The sequence below is a fragment of the Cyprinus carpio genome, chromosome B17 (assembly GCF_018340385.1).
Source record: "Cyprinus carpio isolate SPL01 chromosome B17, ASM1834038v1, whole genome shotgun sequence".
Taxonomy (NCBI): Eukaryota; Metazoa; Chordata; class Actinopteri; order Cypriniformes; family Cyprinidae; genus Cyprinus; species Cyprinus carpio.
This window is the reverse complement of record NC_056613.1, coordinates 28,661,665-28,677,532: the sequence shown is the minus strand read 5'-3', so window position 1 is coordinate 28,677,532 and position 15,868 is coordinate 28,661,665.

The following is a 15,868-nucleotide window of genomic DNA, read 5'->3' as shown; positions in this document are numbered from 1 at the left end:
TTTGCAGGTGTTTTTTCTATTTGCATTTTTCTATTTGCAGCTCTCTTAGCCACCGTACTTATGACTTAACCTAAAGATCATACAACCCTAATCATATGCTGGTTTATATATTGGTTTATATATTATGGAGATTCAAGTTAGATTCCTCTTTTTTTCCTTTCATGAAGAGACGTTATGTGTGTATTCAAACAGTATACTTTACAATCACCATTTAGTAGTAGGGTTCATCAGATGCACATTTTCCACAAGTTGATAGGATTTCTTCAAGGTTTTTAATGAAAAAGTCTATAACATACTTTGGTTTAAAATTTCTCAATAGTAGTGTAAAAAAACACCCCTTTTTACCCTTGCTCTGTTCACAGCAAGCCATTTTCCTGTTTGTTCCTGCCGTGTGTTGTGAGTTTGAGCGCCGTCAAGTTAATTCTTTTTTGTCTATTTTTTATCTTAAAATAAATTTTATACACCATCGTTTTCATTTCTATAACGTGAATATATCCTCTATCGTATTCTACAACAAAAACAATCAGAGCGCCTTATCACTAGTTTTATTTTGATTTCCCGAGTCTGCTGTTAGCTTATAGCCCATTAGCACCGGCAGCGTGGTTGCGGCTAATCTCGCGTACAGGTGAAGAGGCCCAGCAGGCCCAGCTGAGAGAGCGGAGAGCTGTGCTGGAAACATCCCGGGTTGAAGCTCAAAGTCTGGGATAAATATACAGCACGCTGCTAACTCTCCCACCACCTCTACTCCATTTGTTTCTCTGCACAGGCCCGGTGCACCCAGGACACAATCTTCCCAGATGTCCTTCACTCTGGCGCCAGGACACCACGGGCCCTGGGTGCACCCTCAGCAGTTTCAGACAGAGATCGCTATTACTTATTGGACCAACAAAACCAGTTACACCAGAATCTCTGGATAAAATTTGCAATTGGACGGATGTTACTGTTCTCCCTCTACTGTACAAAATCCTATAGGTGTCTATATTAGACCGTAACTTGTCTTTTTGAAAATCATATTTTCCCATATTACAAAAACAGCATTTCTTCCTCTCTTAGGAAACCATTGCCAAGCCTCCTAACGAAACATGATTTACCTTGTTGCTGATTGCAGAAAAGGCTAGTTTCATTGCGTTCATGACCTTCTAGAACCTGGATATTGTAAGGCACTGCTAAGGTGGTTGTCCTGCATCTTCAATAAACAGGGCTACAGGTTTCGTCCACATGCAGCGGCTTAGATTCATTTACTAGGTTCAAGTAAACTATGGATTCATATTACCCCAAACTACAGTCTCTGCCCCCTGTACCTATTACGATTCTTTTATCAGTTATACCACCATTTAATTACTACCCTAAGGCCCTTCAATGTGTTTTAGCTCCTGCGTACTTAACTAGTTTCTTCTACCCGCTACAACCCCACTTCACGCTCCCGAAGGTCACAAACGCTGGACTTTTGATAGTAGCAATGATAGCAAAGTCCACTAAAGGAGGTAGAGCTTTTTTGCATTTGGCTCCCAAACTCTGGAGTAGCCTTCCTGATAATGTTCGGGGTTCAGACACACTTCCTCTGTTTAAATCTAGATTAAAAACACACCTTTTTGGCCAAGCATTCAAATAATGCATCTCATAATTTTGGACTGCAGTTATATCTGATCAAATGCACATTATTATTCTTTAGCTTGGGTTAAGCTAATTAATTTTACTTGGTTGGAACAGCAGCAATGCTAATTATGTCTCTATTTGTTTCTCTGTTTTTGCCACGGGATGTAACTAGGATTTACACAAGTTCCAGTCTGGATCCAGAACACCTGAGAAGAGTTGATGCCAACCCCTCAGAGGACCTCAGATGATGCTAACCCAGAAACAACATACAGAACTAATTAAATTTTGCTACAGTTTGATTAAATAATTGATCTTTCATAGTGTTCATCATCTGTTTGATTATGTCTTTATTGATTTAAGTTTATAGCACTGTGTGCATTTTCTCATTTAGTTGTGTACACACTACTATACATTTATGTTTAAACAACATGTAAAATGACATGTTTTGACTCTTTTTTTATCCAGAAAACATATTGTCAATGAACAGCTGATATATATATATATATATATATATATATATATATATATATATATATATATATATATATATATATATATATATATATATATATATATATATATAAATGTATATATAACTACCTAATAATATTACATGGCCTCAAGCCTGAAAACATGACATTTTTTTTCTTTTTTTTTTTTGTGCCACTGAACATCAAAAATGTTATGGTTTTGAAGGGCATTGAAAATATGCCATATAACTAAATATAACAGATCCACCACAGCACAACGACAAGTGGTAGAGAAATGCAGATGAAATCATGGAATCCAGTCATAATAATGGGATATATAGTATTACTTGGAATGTCATGGAATTTGTCCAAACTTTGGAAGATTAAATAAATGTATTTTAAAAGTATAAAGTTTAATAAAATAAAATAAAAAAGTTTACAGTATAATGTACTCCAAATTATGGTAACATCAATAATAAAACAACTACTACAACTAAATTTTGAGGAAAATCGCACAATTTGTATCCTTGTCTACTGTCCAACATTTTGTTTGCCAAAAAAGTAAGGTTCAATTTAATTTGATTAAATTTTTAAATATGAAATTCTCAAAGTTATATGAATTCACTTTATTTTGATCATTTTTGATAATACGTTTGTATTAAATAATAAAACAAAATCTAGACAAATTAAAACCCGAAAACACACAGAATTTGGGGAGGAAAAAAATAAAAGATGAAATTTAGGGAATTCAGCAGAGGCTACATTATTCACAGTCAGCTTTTAACTGGTATTTTTTCTACTATACACTTACATTTATCAAATAAACTTACTGGAAGTATTGAGTACATACAAACTCTTGCCAGAAATTACGGGACTATATGGCACTGTTTTCTTGAGAATCACCCTCCGATTATTAATACACTGCATAGAGTTCCTCATGTCAGACATTTGTATGTGAATATGTGGACCCAGTCAGTGTAGTCAAACCTATGAAGTCTTAAAATGTAGCTTTGTCATAAATCAAAGCATGACGGCTGCATGTGATGTCCGTCAGTCGTTTTTTTGTGCCACCCCTGGTTAATCTAAAATGTTATGGTTTTGAAGGGCAGTAGAAACATGGCTAACATACAACAACTATACAGAATCACCACACCAACATTAGATTGAGCGAAAATGCAGAGAAATCATGAAATCCAGTCCTAAAAATGGTATGTATAGTATTACTTGGCATCGTCATGGAATTTGTCAAAACTTTGGAAGATAAATAAAAATGTATTTTCAAAAGTATAAAGGTCAATCAAATATAAAAAAAGAAGTTTAGCAAAATGTAAACAGTATAATGTACTTTCCAAATTAATGATAACATCAATAATAAAACAACTATTAAAACTAAATTTTGAGCAAAATCGCACAATTTGTATCCATGTCTACTGTCCAACATTTTGTTTGACAAAAAAGTAAGGTTCAATTTAATTTGATTAAATTTTAAAATATGAAATTCTCAAAGTTATATGAATTCACTTTATTTTGATCATTTTTTGATAATACATTTGTATTAAATATAAAAAACAAAATCTTGACAAATTAAAACCGAAAACACAGAATTTTGGGGGGAAAAAATAAGATGAAATTTGGGGAATTCATAGAGCCCCTACATTATTCACAGTCAGCTTTTTAACCTGGTCCCATTTTTTTTCTACTATACACTTACTTATCAAATAAAGCACTGAATATTGAGTACATACAAACTCTTGCCAGAAGTCACAGGACACCTGTAGCACACTGTTTTCTTGAGAATCACCCTCCGATTATTCAATGCACTGCATGATTCCTCATGTCAGACATTGTATGTGATATGTGGACAGTAGTGTAGTCAAACCTGAGTGTAAAGTATGTTTGTCTAATCAAAAGCATGACCGGCTGCATGTGATGTCACGTCAGTCGGGCCCCTGCGTGTGGCCCTCTGTTACAGCAGCAAAACACGGAGCGACTCTCCGATCGTTTTAGCCTTGAACTCAATCATGAGGTGCTCCACTGTTAATCTCAGTGCCTGGAAAAACACTAAAGATGTCTGCCGCCACTTTGCTTTGCGTCAAGAGCCAGGTAATTCTCGTCTCCGGCACTCCAGAGTAACAATCACATCTTCAGCGGTGTCCGTCTTTCCATCTGTCTATCCCTCCACCCTCACCAAGAGAAGATTGATGGAGAGATGGAGGGAAAATCAATGCGTTCCTGCGAGCTGTGTCATGTTTATAGGGATGGCTGATGCGCAGACGGCAGCTTTCCTGGAGACATCCGAGTGAAAGTGGCATGTGGATTCACAACTCCACTACTTCCCTTCCTCTCTGACCTGATTCTTTTTGATTTTCCTGGTGCTTTTGAGCATTGGACAGCAGGTAGTAGATGTCTCTGATTTAGCTCCTGTGTTAGTGGATCTCTTAACTTGTTTTCCCTCAGGACGGCAGTGATTTTTCCATACATCTGTTTCCGTGAATATGACTTTCATACCCTATTTGTCATTTTATCTGGTTAATTATACGCTGACACAGTGCCTGTTGCACTTGATGTTTCATTCATCTTTCTCTTTAATCAGTGACTCGCCTGCTATGCTCATTTGTTCAGGGATTCAAAATTAACATCCAGCAAGTGCCAAATGAGGGTAAAATGGGCTTTGGCGGAAAAACTAAATGTATTATCACCACTGAACGGTTTAGGCAGGGCTTGGATTAAGCCAAACCTGGGCCTGATGCCTGCAGTGCAAAAAGGGCCTATTTCTCCTTGGCAGTGGTGCTGGGCATTCTACACCTCACCGTACATGCCCACTCAGACCGACCAAGAAGCGACGCAACGAGCCAACCTTTATTGAAACTGAATAATAAATTTACATACTATCATAACAACACTCGAGACTAACATCAAGCTATGTTACATCAACATTCAATAGCAACTGTCTGAAAATTGCACTAAATGCAGAAAAGGCTAAAAACCAGATCACTTAACCTAGGCATATTGTCACTCTTACTACGTGTGCTAGTGCTACTACTTATATTGCTGTTTTTCGAGCCTTAGCAAAGCGCGAATTCTTCGATCGTGCAGTCAGTGAAGTCAAGGCTGCGCAGGCGCGCTCATGCTCAATGCTCATAAAGCGCCAGCATGCTTAGCCTTTCCTGCTATATAATCTAAACAACCATCAGTATGTTAGACCCTATTCCATCTAAGCTCCTAAAAGAGGTGCATCCAGAAGTCGTAGATCCTCTTCTGACTATTATTAATTCATCACTGTCTTTAGGATACATCCCCAAAAACCATCAAATTGGTTGTTATTGAAGCCTTTTATAAAAAAAAAAATAAAAAAAAACACAACTTTTTGACCCCAAAAATTTAGTTAATTACAGACTGATCTCGAATCTCCCTTTTCTGTCCAAGATACTAGAAAAGGTAGTATCCTCACAATTATTGGCACGGTTCAAATCGTACTTATATGACCGCCATCAATTCATAGGAGTGAATGAAGAGGTATCATATCGATCACAAGTGCAGTATGGAGTACCTCAAGGCTCAGTACTAGGACCATTACTTTTCATGCTTTACATGTTGGAGGATATCATCAGGAAACATGGTGTTAGCTTATTTCTGCTTTGAGTCCTAGAACTCTGTCTAACACTTGATGGCTGCTCTGTTAATTATTCGTCATCAGTTAGGAACCTAGGTTATAATTTAATCTATGTTATGAACAGAAACTGTGATATTTTCGAACATACTGAAATACTTCAGCGCGTAGCGCAGGCAGAGTGGTGTTTGTGATATCAGTGAACCCGGAGCGCGTGATTATTAAATGTTTGGAGTGATTATTAATTGCTGCTCCACTCCGCTCACATACTCTGGATGCAAAATTCACTTTTACATGTTGTTTGAACTGACGTGTCTTAGCAGTGTGCGTTCAAAACCACACAATAATGATAAAAATCCAGTGTTTTTTTTTTTTTTTTTTTTTTTTTTTATCCTGATAAATGATAACCCCTTTTATAAATCAAGCTGATCTCAGATTCTTGGCAGTGTGAGATCACACAGACCCAGGCCCTTCCCACGAGACCCGCCCTGAGTGAGCTGTCATCAGTCTGCCATTGTTTCTACACTGGAGCAGATGTAGACAAGAATGTATCCTAAGCGATTGAGGTGCTTAGTTGTTGGATGTAATAATGAACATAGAAGTCAGCATTTACTCCCGACATCTGAGTCACTGAAGACGCAGTGGATTACTTTTGTTTTTGTAGGGAATGCTTCCCCCGATCTACCTAAATACGTCTATGTTCACAAGAATCATTCGTGAGTGTACTTTTTCTTATGAATCTTTGCAAATAACCTTTCCTAAAATTATGTGCTAGTTATCAAGTTCCACAGCTAAAGTTTACATTCTCAGAGACTGGCTCGTCACCCCACAGAAGAGAGGGGAGGGATGAGCAATGCTCATTAGCATTTAAAGGAACATGCACTAAAACATCTAGCTTTAAACAGAGCTGTTTTTGAAGGGGTAAAAAGGGTGTTGTTTTACACTACCATTGAGAAATTTTAACCAAAGTATGTTATAGACTTTTCATTAAGACTCTTAAGAAAAATATCAACTTGTGGAAAATGGGCATCCGATGACCTCTTTAAATATATACGTGTGTATTTATGTATACATAATAAATATACACAGAACACACATATTATGTAAACAAAAACTTGTATTTTGGATGTGATTTATCGCGATTAATCATTTGACACCTATAGAAATAGCATTCAGTTATTAGTTACTGCCAATCCCATATCTGCAGTGGTGACATGTTTTTGTAGGCCAACTTTTCTACTGGCTTTTGAATTATTGCAGAAAATAAGCTCTGTAACCAGCAAAAGTTATTGGCTCTTACAAGTTGCTGCAGGCAGGATACAATATTATTAATGCTGTGGCTGATCAGTGTATGGTGGACAACTCATATGAACTACTTTCACCGTGCTTTTTGAAGCTTGACAGTCGCTGGTCACTGTCTATGTTAACTGTACAGAAAAAAACAGCTTGAACATTCTTCTTGGAAAACAACACGAGGCTGAATAAAGGATAATTTAACACAGGCATTTAACACACACATCAGATCTACGCAGCATTAGTGTGACAGTGACGGTCAGATCATCCCTCTTCCAAAAGCTCCTCGTTTATCTGTGAAGCGGGAATAACGAGGAGACTGACAGCTCTGCCTTCTGCATCTCCTGTCCCGCGCTCACAGAGATGCCAGCCACTCCCACTCTTCCCAAGCGTAGAGAACACACACTCGTGCACACGATCTCTCTCGTTTGTTTCCTCATCGATCTTGCCACTTCCTATTATTGTCAATCAGGCACTCTGCATCTGGGCTGAAAAGAGCTGCAGAGAGTCATGAACGCTGCTACTCCTCCATAATTCAGTGCCGCTGGGAGCATGACTGAGGCCTGCCGGACACGCTGCTGCTTTTCCTTTGTGAACAAAATCAGTGAGAAATGTGATAAAACTGATTCCTGAACCTTTCTGATGTAATGATCAGATATAGGTGAGTTGTAAATACATTCTCAGAGTCAACGATGCTTGTGCATATGAATCAGGGCCTTTTCCACAAAACATCTTAAGGCTAAAAGTAGCTCATAACTTGCCAATTTAGGAGAAAATAATGGGCATGCCAATCCTAAATTTTTGCTCTAAGAATATTTCACAAAGTGTTTTAGCGCTAACACTAGTGGTTACACTTTATTTTAAGGAATCCTTGTTACAGTGTAATTATACATTTAGGTACTGAGTAATATCAATTAATTAAATGTACTTACTACTTGGATAGGGTTAGGAACGGGGTTTGGTTTAGGGTTACTTGCATGTAATTATGCATAATTTATTGTTATTATAATAATAAGTACATGCAACATATGTAATAAGGACACTTAAAATAAAGTGTTACCAAACTATCTCCTAGATCTGTGAAAGGTTAGGAGTAGTGAAGAGGACTTCTGCGTCACTAAGCCCAAACCACAAACAATCCTAAAACAGCTGTTGCCAGTTTAGAAACATTTGACGATAACAGTTTAGAAACATCTAACGATAATGAGCTTTTAAAAAAGGTATCACCTTTGATTTTGGGAGTTATCCCGACTCCAGATTTTCCTTTGATTATGTTCTTGTTTTCATTAACCATTTGGGCAAGAAGTAACAGTCATGATTATTCTACTCTGTTTATTAAAAGGCTGTTTATATGCATATTCATATATTATTGTTATTATTATTATTATTATTTTTTTTTTTACAAGAAGCATACAGACTGACAATTAGCTGAGCATATACAAATATATTATATTGTTTAATAAGTGACACTTAGCCTGCGTTTTAAAATCTTTAATTGAATGTGGCAATTGACATTTTTATTTTTAAACCTTTATTTGAATATGGCAAAATAATATTGCGCTCTACAATACTTCTATGAATAAATCTCTGACAGACACCCCTCCCCTATCAGCCAATCACTGTGTGCATAGTTAGTAAGCATGATTCATAACATCATCATCAAGCATCATCTATAGCAACAAGGTCAACCCTGTCCTTACTCTGAGCTTAACACTTCTCTCTATTCCTTAGTAAAAGTTTGTCTCAGCAACTTTCTGAAAAGGTTTTAAGAGAAAACTCTTAGCAAAAAACTTTTACTGCTATTAAGGAGGACTCTTAGTGCTAAGATAAAATGTTTTGTGAATACAGGCCCTGATGCTGTCTGATATTGTAGGATGGACTGTCCATGATTACATTACAGTATGCATCTCTCTGTTCCACTGAACTCTGTTATGCTGTAACATTTCCCCCTTTAAATATATACAAAAACATATGCCAAAAAAAAAAAAAAAAAGAATGTATAGCCTGAATGCACTGTAAGTCGCTTTGGATAAAAGTGTCTGCTAAATGCATAATTTAAATGTAAATCCATTTTCATATTTGAGAGTATGATCAACTTGACTTTAGTATTGTATGAATTTGTATAATGTGAATTGTACAAAACATACAAAAAAAAAAAAAAAAAAAGTAAGCATAAAGGTCCACCCCTAAACAATCATCACTGAGGTGTAAACAGGATGTACGAAGACGTACTGGTGATATCTTATAATTAAATAAAATAAAATAAAATAAATTACAAAATACGAATTAGCCACCAATTTACCAAAATATAAAATAGCTACAAATTACCATGTGATTAAGTTTAATTACTCAGTGCTCCATACTTCGTCACATGAAACAGTTATTATATATGCCAATTTTAAAACATTCAACAGCATTTATTAGAAGTAAAAATCATTTTGAAACTTTATAAATGTCGTTACTGTCACTTTTGATAAAAAAAAAAAAAACAAAAAAACAAAAAACTAACCCTAAACTTTTGAATTGTACTGGCTCAAAGAACAAAAAAAAAAAAAAAAGTTAAATGTATTTCATGTGGTGTGCTGGAGTGTCATGTTATATGCTCAACTCCAAACCAATTTATGTAACTGGCACAAAGCATCTTTTGAAACAGAAATACCAAATAATGCTACCTAAAATTTTTTTTTTAATTGCTATAATGATTGATATTTTTTTTTCCCAGTGTACACTAAAACTGATCGATACTATCAGAAATTTACTTGTTTACCTCAAATGATAAATTCCAAGTATAGCCTACACTGAACTAATACATAATATTTTTATTTGTGCACTGATTTAGCCATGAAACCATCTAAATATAACACTGTAATGGTGTCAGTGTTTTATAATAAGTGACCAGAATTTACTCATAATATAATATTAAACAGTCTATAACAAGGTTGAAATAACAGTGCTGCTTATATTATACAACCTATATAATGTGCCATACTGGAGAAGTGAGTTATTTAGATGCAGATGATTTGTTAATCAACATGGCATTACAGCACGGTGGACCCGCAGCCGTTTTGTCCCCTTGACTCGCCAGTGTGCATGAGTTTTGGGTCTCTTTTTGGTGGTGGCGGGTGGCAGCCATAAGCACACTAGATTGATGGACGTGGCACACTCCCTCTGATGCTGTAAAAGATTATCTGCTCGCTCGCTGGAAACAAAGCCGTGATGGAAATTCGTTGCGCATCATCAGCAACAAAATATCTACACACCGAGACGGGAGTGTGTCATTTTTCATGGGCTATATATTAAATAAAAAGAGCATTAAGGTAAGAGAGCAGAGAGGCAGTGGCACCTGAGTAATAGCACTAGTTAGTGTTTTTTTTTAAAATAGGGCCACTTAAATAGGGGAGATTATTGGGTTTTTATTGGCTGTCGGGAAACACAGCTTTTGGCATACTTCACCCGCTGGAGCTCATACTGTTCTGATTAGAGTGCCAGAAACAATGAGAAGAAATGGGACGGACGCTCTGAGCATCTACAACTGCGGTTAGGAAAGGACAAGGAGGGAAAGATACTGTTCAGAAGACCATTTTTGTCCTTAAGACAACCAGGTTGATTAGCTCTGTTTTCCTTCCATATTAGTATATATATATATATAGTTAATTAATTAATGCATTTTTGTTAATTTATTTTATTTTATAATTTATTTTAGGACCATTTAAAAAATTTTAATCATCTCCATGATTTGTTTGTTTGTTCACATAGCAAATGCCAAAACCTTTCCATTTCATACAGTTCCAATGAAGTAAAAAAAAAAAAAAAAAAAAAATGACTGAAGAGTAGGGTTAGGAATCGAAAATCAACTCCAGTTCCAGAATCGAATACTTAAGGTCAGGAATCGGATACCTGTTGTAAAATTAAAAATTCATTTCCGCCTATCAATTCCTGTGTGCACATCTTTTTTTATTTATTTATTTATTTATTATTTAGGTGGTGAAAAGGGGCTGTTAAAATGGATTTGTGTTTGAATCATTCATTCAAGAGATTCATTCAAAACCACTGATTCATCTAATGAAACAAGTAAATCTTGAGTCATTGAATCATTCCATTCATTAATTCCATGAGATTTTATTTAGTTGTATAATATGTTTTCTTTAGAATTGTGAGAGAACTACAACCTCCATTGTTATTTAAAATTAAACAATTAAAAATTAAAAAATTAAATAAACAGCTCTTTATCGAGTCCAGTTTTTATGTAGCCTGCTGATTTTTGTTCATGGTATTCAGCAGCTATTAAATGTTTTCAAAAAGAGACACAGAATAAATATGTTTGATATCTAAATGTTTGACTTGATAAGAATTTAAATTGATAACATTCAAATGATACCCAAATGTAGAGCACAAGGATCCTGAACCCTGACGCTGGTTGTCTTTCTTTGCACCACTTTTGCTAAGTACTAACCACTGCATACTGCATAAGTTCACCCAAAATCTACTAAGGCTGGTAACAATCTTTAAGATTTTAAGGCTAATTTTCAGCCTGATTTGCACCCCTAAGCAATCGGGGGCTTGGCCTGATTCATGGCATGTCACAAACAAGTTTTGTCCAAAAAAAATATCCTTAACTGTATGGTGTCATTACAATTATTAAACTGCTCCTGATTGAGTCAAAGTGGCCCTCAATCTCAAATGGTGAATATCAAACATGTTTGATATCTATGACTCTTGATTGGGCTGCCTCTGATAAGAGTCCTGTGATAGCCAATGAAAGCACTTGATTTTCAAAACTCAGAAAATTTGCGACAGCTGAAAGTAACATTTTAGACTAATCAGTCATCTCAGTCTCTGAGTAACATGTATTTTTATTTATGCCACAACATAAATTTAATTTAGTAAAATAAGTATGTTTAACTATATAATAAGCATTTTGTTTTAACGTGAATTCTCCAGCATGTTTTATAATAGAACAACCTACACTACTGAAAGTTTTGATTAAGTCATCGCTTTCTGAGAAGAAGGAGAAAAGGATGGCTTGAGCGGCTTCAACATGCTGTCTGTCAGAAATGATAATGTAAAAAAATATATATATATATATTTTTTACTTCTTAATTGTTTAAAATATTAAGGCAAGTTTCAAAGTTTGGTAAGAATAAAAAAAAAAAAAACCCTTCCAATTAAACCTGATATATTTTTACATTATTTGCTACATTTAATTACCCCTTTGCATAGTGTATCTCAAGAGAAATGTTTGGATGTTGGGTAATAGCTGTTTGTGTGTTTGTAAAACTGAGTGTGTGTGTGTGTGTGTGTGTGTGTGTGTGTGTGTGTGTGTGTGTGTGTGTGTGTGTGTGCATGCGTTTGAAAATAGCGCTAAAGCTGAGAAGCCTCGAAAGTGTGATGAAGTGAAAAAACGGGATTAGGCCCCTGTGAGATGTCACGAGTTCAGTCCACTCTCTAATTGATTGGTGTGTGATGCACATGAAGAAGACGTTAAAGTGAAATGAAGTCATAACAGCGAATAGAGACATTTATTAGGTCAGACACGGAACCCACCAAAACGCTGAGATTGTTTATTGATTTTTGTGTTTTGGCTGACTGCTCCTGTGTAATCGCTTGTGCTGTTGCGGCGAACCGGACCCTGAAGCTCCCGACCGCAGACGAGAGCTGATGCGCTTCCAAACGAGCCGCCAGAAATCTGCCAATCAGCCTCGTTACAGGAATATTCCTGGTAAATATGACTTATGGTCTACAGACAGCAGCTGTAAAAAAAAATCATTGTTTTACAATGTTAAACTGATATTCAGGTTTGCAGTGAGTCACACAAGCAGTATATGTAAATGTAGTTGTGACATTAACGTAATTTATAGTTTGCTCCATTAAAAAGAGTTTTACAGATAGTTATTTCAAGTCTTCGTTTGTATCAAAAGTTACCAGGTTTTAAAAGGTTAAAGCACTGGATATACATTTACACCCAATGCTGGTGAGTCTTTCACTAATTTAACCTAGAATATTTCTTTAAACTCACAGTCTATCAGCTGATAAATTTGACACAAAAGCTATTAAAAGTTATAAAAACAAAACTTTTTAGATGTTTCATTAATTGCAATTAATACACCATCTATCTAAAACTCCAAATACATGACATGGATCATGGATGTGCAAAATGATTGGAAGGCAGACACTGTTTCTGATTGGCTAGTTATCTAGAGGTCTGATTTTTTTTTTTTTTTTTTTTTTTTTTTTTTTTAGTGCAAAAATCTTAATTTAACAAAAAATGCTCTTAATTATGTGTAAGTATAAAAGATCTCAATTGTGGAGAACAGCGCTCTGTTGGTTCAGGAGAAACTGTGATTTCTGAATTGCAGAGATGATGATTGCCCACGCAGTTGTGCAGTTACGACATGTGCCAGCATGGCCTAACTAACCTATGCTAACTAGGCAAACCCTGAATTTTAAAGAAGTTTGATTCTGGCCTAAGAGACAAGACATTCAAGATTTGGAGAGCAATCAGGTTACAAGAGAAATAAAAGGGGTTAAAAAAAGAAGCAGGAGAAGCGGAAGCAGAGGAAGAGAGGCACTGGAGCGCTCCGGGAGAGGAGGGAGGTCATGTAATAAGCGTGTGGTTATTGATTGTATTGTCAGCGAGGCCGCACAGGGTCCTGTGTGCCGTGGACTTCAGTCCATCTGTGGACAATACCGTCAGTCACAGCTCACTGCCCCGTGCTAATAAACCGCCAGCAGATTCATATCAGCCTTCAGCCAGCAGCCGCTCTTTATATGTGTGTAGAACTACACCAACAACTGTGGGATGTGGCGCGATCAGAGATTAGACATTTCATTTCTGAAACGGCATTTTCCTCGGGCCTTAAAACCTCCAGGCATTGTCAAACTCAACGTAAACTGGATGTCGAGAACACACTGATGTATGCAACAGTTTAAAGCTGTTCATGACAACTAAGTCAATAACGTTAAGACATTAAAGGAGTGGTTTACACAAAAATGAAAAATTGAGTGAACTGTTTTTATGTGTGTTTTTATTTATGTGAGTGTAAGTTTTTATTTTGAGAAACTGAAAACAAGTTATTTAATCATTCCTGCTGTTCATAAGTACTTGTGTGTTCTCTCTTTTTTTTTTCAAGCTACATGCTGAATAAATCACAAATATTCAATTTAGTGATGCACTGAATATTGATTTATTTTCCTGAAAATCAAAAATGAAATTAAAGTTTTTATTTGATCTGAAGACCAAAATTAAAAGTAATGCTTATTTTATGACGTATTAATCCAATTTATTTAAAATCAACAATCATTTATATTACATAAGGATTGTTTAATTTAATTGTTTCTCCTCGTTAAATTAAAATTTAAGTAAAAATATAGTATGTAATATAGTGCATATATGAAGTAAAATGCTGATTTTGTAACATTACGTGTCACATTGTTTACAAGCTGTTTTATTGATGTCTTTCCACGGTTGAAACAGTGATTAAAATGAGAAAGAAAGGATGGAGGATTGTGACATAATGTTCCTGCAACTTCAGGGTAATAAGTCACATGGCATTTCTTGCTCAGGTGATTGGCTTCAAAAAAGAAAAAGTATGCAGTCCTGTCTGCTGGATTTAATATTTTCTCTCTAAATCTCACTGTTTTCCAGTATCTTGCTGCATGTGTTTGTTGAGTTGAAACCGTTTGACTTTGACAGATGTGTCTTGAGGTGTGTTGTTCTCTTCTGTTCTGTTCTGTTCTGTTCTTGTTTTTGAATGCTAGAAACACATCCTGATTCTCTCTCTCCCGCAGTCACGCAATTCTATGTTCCCAGCATGGACCCCATGACCCATAAATGCTAAGTCCTCCACTTGCCTCTCTCATAAAACCCAATAAAAGAGCCCCATAAATCCTGCCAATTAGCACTGTCTATCAGTGCCGTTAATTGGAGAATGGAGACTCATTGGTGGGTGACCTTGCATGTCAGAGATGATACTGATGGCTGATGGAGATCAGTCTGTGGTCGGAGCTCAACACTGAACCACAAAGGGCTCAGGGATGATTTGAGATGATTGACATGATCAGTGATTTACAGGAAATCACTGTCTGAGAATCTGCTTGTACAATGCCTCTTGTTACTCTATTAAAAACATATAATAAAAAAAAATTTTTTTTGGGGGGGGGGGGGTATTTTTGAAAATTGTTTGCCATTTAGTTTTTTTTCTTCAATTATCATATAAAATATTGTTATTTAAAGGGGTCATGATTTGAGAAACCCAAATTCCCTTGATCTTTTGACTATGAAAACATCCTGTAATTTTCAGAACTCAATACTTTGTCGTCAGTCTGAAAACAGCTTATATTGCTTATGTTGACAGCTTGTGGAATGTTCTACTCTATGACGTAATAGTGTGGATAAGCACTGCCTCCACAGAAGATCAGCACCTGCTTCTACAGCGCTGCCTATTTAGCCCCGCCCACTGATTCTACATCACTGCCTGTTTAACCCCACCCACCGATTCTACATCACGGCGTGTTTAGCCCCACCCACCGATTTTACATCATGGCCAGTTTAGCCCCACCCACCAATTCTACATCACGGACTGATTAGCCTCACCATCCGATTCTACACCACAATCTATTTAGTCCGCCCACCATTCCTACATCATTGCCTGTTTAGCCCCGCCCACCGATTCTACATTGCCTGTTTAGCCCCGCCCACTGATTCTGCATTGCCTGTTTAGCCCCGCCCACCGATTCTACATCACGGACTGATTAGCCCCATCCACCGATTCTACATCATGACCTATTTAGCCCCACCCACCATTCCTAAATCATTGCCTGTTTAGCCCCACCCTCCGATTCTAAATGACGGCCTGTTTAGCCCCGCCCACCAATTCACACATGTAGTGTTTAGAGAGAG